This window comes from Epinephelus moara, chromosome 23 (assembly GCF_006386435.1).
Source record: "Epinephelus moara isolate mb chromosome 23, YSFRI_EMoa_1.0, whole genome shotgun sequence".
Classification (NCBI taxonomy): Eukaryota; Metazoa; Chordata; class Actinopteri; order Perciformes; family Serranidae; genus Epinephelus; species Epinephelus moara.
Genome location: NC_065528.1, coordinates 17,887,218 through 17,896,510, shown reverse-complemented (window position 1 = coordinate 17,896,510; position 9,293 = coordinate 17,887,218).

Below are 9,293 nucleotides of genomic sequence, written 5' to 3'. Positions count from 1 at the left end.
ACACACACACAAACACACGGAAAACCGGACATTATCATCAGTTTATAAAAAAACCCCGGACGCCCCGGCCGGGACGTGAAAAGTGGACATGTCCGGGCAAAAGAGGACGTTTGGTCAGCCTACTATAGGGAAGGCTACATCTCATTACTTATGTTAATGCTAAGTTAGCAATTAGGTAGCTATGAAGCTTTGCAAAAAAAGAGAGACAGTTAAGGTTAACATAAGGGTTATGGGAAAGCTACTTCTTGTTACTTATGCTAATACTAAGTTAGCAATTAGCTAGCTATGAAAAATTAGGTGACATATGGGTAACGTGAAGGCTACATCTCATTACTTATGCTAATGCTAAGATAGCAATTAGCTAGCTGTGAAAAATTATGTAAAAAGAGAGGCGGTAAAGGTTAGCATAAGGGTAATGGAAAGTTTACATCTCGTTACTTATGCTAATGCTAAGTTAGCTTTTAGCTAGCTATGAAAAATTACATTAAAAGAGAGGCGGTAAAGGTTAGCATAAGGGTAATGGGAAAGCTATAGCTTGTTACTTAATATGCTAATACTAAGTAAGCAGTTAGCTAACGTTAGCTGTAAAGTACTACGTCAAAAGAGGGGCAAGAAGGGGGGAAGGGTTACATCTTGTTACTTAAAAAGTGAATCAAATCATCATGTATTACGAATAATAAAGTTGATTATTGCTACATGTGGTCTAAAATATATAAACTACAGTGTAGTATTGTAGCTAATGACGGTTCAGATAACCGTCACGTTGATGGGTTTTTCTTGTACTAGTGGTGGGCGCAGTTTGTAGGTTATGTATGCTATACATAGAATGTGTCTGCAGCCATACATGTTTCAGTTTTATAGCAGAAATAAACACAGCCTGATACAAAAAAACAGTTTTGATCTCGAAAGCTAATCTTCCAGCTCCTGACAACGGTATGGGGGTTGAATTTTAATATAACTTACCTGTTTACATTTTATTAAAGCTTAAAGTTATGCATAATTAAGGGTGTGACTGCTTTTGTCTGCAGGTATCCTCAGGCTCTCCCAGCTTGCATCAGACGTCAATATGACATCAGAAACATGTAAGATGACGTTGGCATGAGACGTTTGGAAGACACTGAATTTTGGTTACTTAACAACCTAACTTAAAACCCAACAAAATATCAGCATTATCTGTCGTCAGTATTCCACGCCAAATTGATGTTAGCATTAGATGTCCTGATGTCCTGAATTTTGATCACCTGACGTCACAACCTAATTTAAATCAAACATCAACATCTAATGACATTAGTGTCCAGCTGGGCTCGGTTAGATCCACCCCTTGCTCCTCCATAGCTCCGTCCTTTTGTCCAAATATCGTCACCTCTGCCTCCAAAAATCTTAGATCATCCACAAACCAATGGGTGACGTCATGTAGGCCATGTCCATTATTTTATACAGTATGGTACAGGTGTTTGCAAAAGGCACTGCTGTGTTTCCCAGGAAAAAACATCTTGTTCTTAATGTATTCGATCCAGTAACAGGAATAACTTTGCTCCAAACTATGCAACACACTTGTCAGCGACAATTTCTCAGAGAATAAAGGGCTGGCTGATAAGATGACAGCCTCAAAACAAAACACAACGAATTGGCGTTATCAAGAAGCCCGTGAAACATATGTTGCAGCATATGGTCCGCAGAGGAGATCAGGATCTGATCTGCCGTCAGACAACTTTGTGTAAAAAGTTTGAGAAATATCCCAGCGCGCGGCTGCTCTAGGAAAACACATTAACCTTTTCGCAGTGAAAAGGAAGTGAAGGCACAGCTGTGAGGGCCGAGGCGAAGCGGTGGAGGTGCATTCAGATTTTGCAGTTCTGCACCTCAGCCTACCACTGACATGACACCAACACACCTTGTGCTTTTTCTTCACAGTGAACCTAATCATAGTCAGGCATACCCACAGTGGGGGCAATCTACAGTAGCCTACAATTGCAGGGGAGGTAAAATTGCAATCAATGGACGTGGCAGGAGATCCCCCAAGGATCAGTTTACAGTTTCATTAGAGGAGCAGCAGAAAAGCTTTTCAGTGACCCAGTGGACTGTGAACCTCACACCACTAAATTACCTCCTGTTTAGCTGACAAAACATAGTTTGGCCTCTCACTTACTGGGCTGAGCTTCAAATACTGTCTGGTGTCTGAGCAGTGAGGACAACTACTCACTGCTCTGTGTGATGTCAAGCTGTTAATATGCACACCACTGACAGACAACTCATGGTTTACCCCCTTAATGCCTCGTTTCCACATAGCTCTGTGTCAGTGCTGTAGTGGTAGTTGATGAGGTGGTTGTACCACTAGGTAGATAGGTAGGTTACTGATGAGGAAGTGGGCATACTCTCCTATATATTACAATGGCTTTTTAGCTGATAGGTGAGTATACTGTAACTGGATAGAAAAAGAAGTGGGTATACCCCGTATACCTGAGTATACCCTCCACTACACCACTGCTCTGTGTACAAATGCCAGTCAACCTGAAGTCCAATCATTCCTATGAGAACCTCCAAGTACTGCATAGTGGATCATAATGTTATGTCTTCTAACAAAAGCAGCTACACACGTGACAAACCGACCTCTTCATTTAATTGTCGCCATGTTGTTGATGTCATGGTTCACTTTGACACTGTGATCTGTAGCCTATAGTTCGGCTTTAGCTTCTAACTATCTTTGTCTTTTTAACCTGTTGTTGCTGCTGAGTCAGTTTGACATCCTGGATATATCCTTCAAACACATTTTTTGGGCGTATGAGAACACTTCAAGAGAACTCAGACCCCTCGAAAGCAAACCGAACTTGCAAGTCTGCGGTGCAGTTCACTTAACCTGTGCTTGGTGAACACAAAGCGCTCCAGGGTCACTTTGCTCTTTGCCATTGTGTTTAGCCCTCTAGATCACATGTCATTGCACTGGGACACTTAAAAAAACAGACTAAACCTAGTCTGCCTGTAACGCTTACAAGGACGCAGGACGAGGAGCGGTTTGATCCGTGGAAGATACTGCACGTCTCCAGATGTGGAATGTAGAATACATCTAACAGCAACAGCCTACAGCACACAGACAGGTTCTCCTCCAATTTTAAGTTCATCTGAAAGCGAGGGGCTTCATAACCACACTGCAGTGCCACGCAAAGTAAAAGAAAACTATGTTAATATATATTATATATAGTGTGAACAGAAAGAGGACTGAGGCCCCATCAGAGCTGACGTTGACCAGATAAAGAACTGAGTCCTTTTCAGTTGGTCCACTTTTTGGTTCACTTTAAGAGGACTGAGTTCAGTTTGTTTAAAAGGAAAACACTTAAAATGTGAAAACACCCTAAATTGCCCGTAGGTGTGAATGTGAGTGTGAATGGTTGTCTGTTTTTATGTGTCAGCCCTGTGATAGTCTGTCGACCTGTCAGCTGCGATAGGCTCCAGTCCCCTGCAACCTCTAACAGGATAAGCAGTTATGGAAAATGAATTCATCTTTTTTTGGCCACTTGAAGGCATTGTATTAAGCTCTAAAGAAAATGCTGATGTTGTATCAGCTTGTGTTGGTGTGTTAGTGAGAGCTGTATTCACATACTGGGACAAAGGGATAGATATTTTAGGAAACATTATGTCATTAGTATTTCTTAAAGGGACAGATCACCCCAAAATCATGTTGGTGATTGTAGTTCAATTGAAAGTTTTCCCACATTAAGCTGCTCACAACAAGGTCTGTGGATTATCTTAAGTAACTGGGTCATGATTTCTGGAAAGAGACATTGCTGCTGAGTTATTCCAATGTATTGTTTTTTGCACTTTGAGCACCACAAGCCAAGTGCCATCTAGTTCCATTATATTCAAGAGAAGGCAGACATCTCTACAGCCGATATCTCCAACACTCTGCAATACAAACCAAAACAATCTAGATTAATACACAGCTGCAGATGTATTTTTTAATTGGGGATGAGCTGTCCCTCTCAACACTGGATGTCACTTTGGTGAAGTCTTTGATAAAAGTCTTTTTTTCTTCCTCCTTTCGTGATGTTTAGACCCATCATCACCAACTCATTATTCTTTTTCCCCCCAGTGTGTTAACACCTCACTTATCAATGCGTAACCTGATATTTAAGAATTAAATATAATTCGGCTGATTTATAAATGTCAACTCATTAAGACAAAACCTTGTAATTAAAAACAACTGTTCTCGTATTAGCGAAAGACACCTTCAAAGCTGTTAACCAAGCCTTTTAGGGATGTGTGAACATGAGTCAACAAGGCCACGTTTTACACTTCCTGACGAGATATAAATAAAGACGTAAGATTAAGCCTTTTTTATTTTATTTCTTTTACATATTAAGCTTTCCAAAGTTGGATCAATAATACGCTTAAGAATGAGAGGAGCTCCGACGTCAGCTCTCATCTTGTCTGTCGCACATTATTCTGTAAGCTGTTATAAAAATAAACACACAAGACTGATGCTGGTGTCTGTCAGGACGGTGGGAACACATGCTATAGGCAAATGATATCCCACTTACATTGTTTTACAGTAACCCTGCCATTATTGCAGTCATTAGTCTAAATTATTGACTCATAACGCAGCATTTCTGTGCAGCTATCTCTGGGTTTAGGGTTTAATTTATATGTAAATGCATTTGTACCCTGTGTATTATTTGTCAGCACATCATTTGCTGAAATGAGATGTGGGATGTTTGGTTTGGAGGGATGTTGATTACAACTCAGATGGTTGAACTCCAGAGAATAAGTTCAATTTTCTTTAAGTTGGAATGCAGTTTTTTTCTGGAATAAAAGTAAGATTTCTTTGCTGATTTCTTCTTTGACTTGAAACAAAATGAGTTTATATTATATTTATGCTCACAGTGTTAACCTGCAGAGACAGCCTGGTAATAGGAAAATGCTTTGACAGGAGCAACAGAATGACAAATGTAAGAACGGTTCCAGACATGGAAACGGAGAGCGCATTGAGTAGAGCCAGTTTTTACTTGTGGTGTCCTTAAAATGAGGGCAGGACAGTAATGTCTCCAACTAAAATATATACATATATTTTGTTTGACATTATAGAAGTTGGTTCATGTTCTCACAGCAGCATTTGAGAAAGCAGCTCTTGATTGGTCAGAATTTTCACACAGAAAAAATCCAGGAAGTAATGTATGAATGAATGTGCATATTAAGGCAGTACAGGAGGAGGTGAACATTAATAATCCTCCAGGACTGTAACATGCTCATGTTTAACCCAAACAATGTGTCATGTGACTGCAGTTCGTTCAAATCGAGGTCGAAACACGTTCTCACCACAAATGACCGGCACCAGAGTTTGTTTGTAACTGGACCTAGACCACCTCTTCAAGAAGGTCTCAGTCTGGTTGTTTTGGTGCACACCTGAGTGTGATTGCTGTGTTCACACCTGCCCAAACGAACCGCACTTAGGGGGCAAACAAACTTGAGTTTGACTGGACCGAACCAAACAGGGCAGGTGTGAAAGCACCTGGTTGAATGGCGCAATCCAGGATTTAGCCAAGTTTCGGCAAATCAAAGGATATTACAGTTCCTGTAATCCCGTTGGAAAGTGATGTGACACGGAGGTCGTCCACTTTATTTCCAGCTCCTATACAACGGCTAGCAAGATGCTAGTTCAGCTGTTGCGATCTTCTCCATCTTTCCTTGATCTTTACTGATGTTTACATTTGAAATCCTCAACCTGGCTGGATGGTAGCTAGCTAGCTGGAGTCGAAGGAATTTTCAGACTGGTAAGTTGATTTCCACATCTGGATAAGTGGCTCACAGTGACACGCCATGACGGTCTAAAGCCAACAACAAAAAGCATAGCCAACAGTTGCAAAATAGACATAAGGGCCTAAATTTAGCACTAACTTAATGAAGCTGACAGAGAGGCAACTGGAAATGTTTGCATACATAATCATCAATTACCCCAATTTAGCCATTTTAACAGACTTTTAACACCCAGCAGTTTAGCGCTAACATCATGCTAACAGTGTAGCCTCATTATAACTTCCTGGAGTGCCATTACACAACATTCTTTTAAACTTGCCGGTAACTGTTCAGACACAAAAATCCTGACCCGTTGGGCATTTAAAAACAATCACTTTTAACGGTAAGAAAAACAGTTCTTTGACCTTAAATGTGTTTACCACTTATTCCACAAGCCTCTCTCCATCACAGGCTGAGGTAAATGGATGACCCTCCAATTTTCACGGCCACATGACCAGTTTTGTCTATGGTTGCCTAGAAACAAGGGCTGGCTCAGCTTCCCCACAGGCTCAAACCACCCCACTCTCCCCTATATAATAATCAATGTATAGAACAAGATAGTAGCTACATTGACATATATTTGTACATAATGATAACACGTTATCTTCCAGCTGTAAGGGTGTGAAACAAATATTTCTTTACAGTTTGAACACTCAATCTTATCCTAATTAAGCAATCTTGTATGGCATTATTCCTGGTTTGCAACATAAAGAGTCCCAGGAGGCCGTGATTACACCCAGCTAATCATTAGCAGTCTCAAATATAACTTGTGACAGCCCTGTTGCTGTAGGCAATTAAGGATTTTTGAGAGAAAGGGAGTTCCTCAGAAGTGGGTTTAGAATTTCAAAACAAAGAAAACAAAGCTGTCAAAGCTGCACCAGCTCCATAAAAGATAAAAACAACTGAAGGTCATGGGCAGCCGAGTCTTCACCTAGACTTATTTGGTTATTAAATTCTCAAAAACCCACCTGCAAATGAAAATATAATTTCTGATTAAGCACAAGTACAGAATGAATTGTGATGTTCTCTGTGACCTTTAATCAAACTTGAGTTATCAGATTCAGATTATTACAATGCTCTGCTGTCTTTTGGAAGTTAAATCTAACTATGACGCAAGGAATCTGTCTGTCTGTCTGTCTGTCTGTCTGTCTGTCTGCCTGTCTGCCTGTCTGTCTGTCTGTCTGTCTGCCTGTCTGTCTGTCTGTCTGTCTGTCTGTCTGTCTGCCTGTCTGTCTGTCTGTCTGTCTGTATGTAAGTGGTTGGGTTAGGGTTTAGGAAAAAAAGAACAGGATTTGGCTTTAGAATCTTACAGGATGCGAACACTGCTCTTTCGGATGAAATTCGTTGTTTGTTGGACCCGTCCGCCCCACTTGGACTTTCACCGCCTTAACTTTTGTTCTTGTCCCACCACGTTTCCCCCTGACACCGCTGTGCACCATTTAACTATAACAGCAACTTGCCGAGTGTCATGCCGACATTAAACGACGCCTTTCTTTCGTTGGTTTCTGATGCAACAAGTCACTGCCCAAGCGCCGGATTTCGACGACTTCGGAGTGAGACCATGCTCTTTATAACCACAGGCGTGACTAATTTGGAAGTGTGTGTCTTTTTGACCGCCAGTAGCCGCGACTTTGGTGGATTTTGTGATCTGGGGGCCCCAGGTAAACAACTTCTTGCTTTACTGTTCACCCTAACTGGAAATGTTGGTATTAGTAGTAGGAGAAGAAGTTGTTAGGATTTCAGCTTTGCCTTTTATTTCCTGTTTCCCCTTCCTAGTGTCTCATGTTTGTTTTCAGTCTGTCTCTGTGGGTGTGCTGGGCCTGGCCCTCTGGTTCCCTCCTCCTGCCAATCCTCTGTCTACACACCTGAACCACATCTACAATCAAGCCACTGCAGTATAAGCCTTGGCTCAAACATCCAGACTCTGCCAGATCATTCAGTCTCCTCTGTGGTTCAGACATGAAGGCCAACCTCTATTTTCTTTTTGTCTTTTTTTTTTAAGATTATTTTTTGGGGCTTTTTGCCTTTAATGGACAGGATAGTGTGAAACAGGCAGAGAGAGAGAGTTATGGGGACGACAGATAGCAAAGGGTCGCAAGCCGGAGGGGAAATCGCGACTGCTGCAGCGAGGCGCCGGCACTATCCACTAACTTACCGACGCCCCAACCTCTAGTTTTTGACACTTTTTTGGACATTAATTCACACTCTGTTCTTTATCTCGGGTTCCCACATCAGCCTCAACCATAACCCTCCACGTCCAGTCCAGTTGTCGTCTTTTAATCTGCCTGCTCTGCTTCGCCATTCCCTCCCCACTTCAGCCATCATTTCATTCAAGCCTTCAGCTTCACGTCTTCAAACTACAATAAACTGCTTCAAACCATTTGGTTTCTTGGTTGTGTTTGCATTTAGGTCCCAGGTTGAACAGCCATAACAAAAGTACTGCACAGAAAAAGTCCTGCATTCAATTTTTGTCTTAAAGTGACAAGGAAAAGAGCAGCATTAACAACACATTATACTTAAATCTCAACATCAATGTTTCCCTTTTAAAGTAGAAGTAATAGTAAGTAAGTAGTACACTGTTGAGCTGCATAGTTTTTAAGTGCTTTGGGGGCCTTTTGTTGGTTAATTCAAGGTACAATGAGTTAGAACAGCAACATAATTCCATGTTTTATATATGGACACATCAAAATAAATTTAAAGCTGGTGTTCAGGTGTGTTGCTCAGGACCAAAGGAAGCGCAGTGACGACTCTGACGATTTTTGTTTGAGCCGTTTCAAAGAAAGCCGCAAGCAGCAATACCACAGGTCAAGAAATCATCTCGTTCTGAACAGGCTTGTGTTTGAACAGGAACTGCACCAGGGGAATTAAAAGACAATATAGACTACTTTAGGTATCCAAACTCTCTGATACCCTTATATATAGCATATAGTACATAAAGCACCAGCAGTTCTAATTGTTAGTTGGTATAATTGCTCTTGTCAAACTCAGCAGTGACTTGGCTGACTTGGTGCTGTCTCAGGATTAACTCCGGCCGTTGTCAATCACAAAGGTGCTTAAATGTAACTGTTGAGCACTTTTCATAATGTGACAAAGTCCAGGTAAGAAATTCTATAAAAATAACACAGTTCCAGCCGTCATGTGGAAATTGCAGGAGTAATTCAGATACAATAAGCCTCATTTTTAAAGAGTTCTTCTCTGGGAGTGCACAGTGCAGGGGCTTGTATAATTCTATGGTTTAGGAGTGACAGTTGTGGACTCTGCTCTTGTGTGAACAGGCAGTGCCGAGTGTTTGTCCATGACTCAGAGTCTGGTATGAATAGTCAAAAGCTGGCTGAGCGTGTTCTTGTTATTGTGTGAAAGAGTTTGAAGTGAAATGAAAGGTGAACATGCAGGTGGAGGTGGTTTTACAAAAAACATAATTCAACCACTTTAACAATAAGTTCCAAAATGGGTTAAACACCAGTGGGTAAGTGTTAAACACCAGTGGGTAAGTGTTAAATACCAGTGGG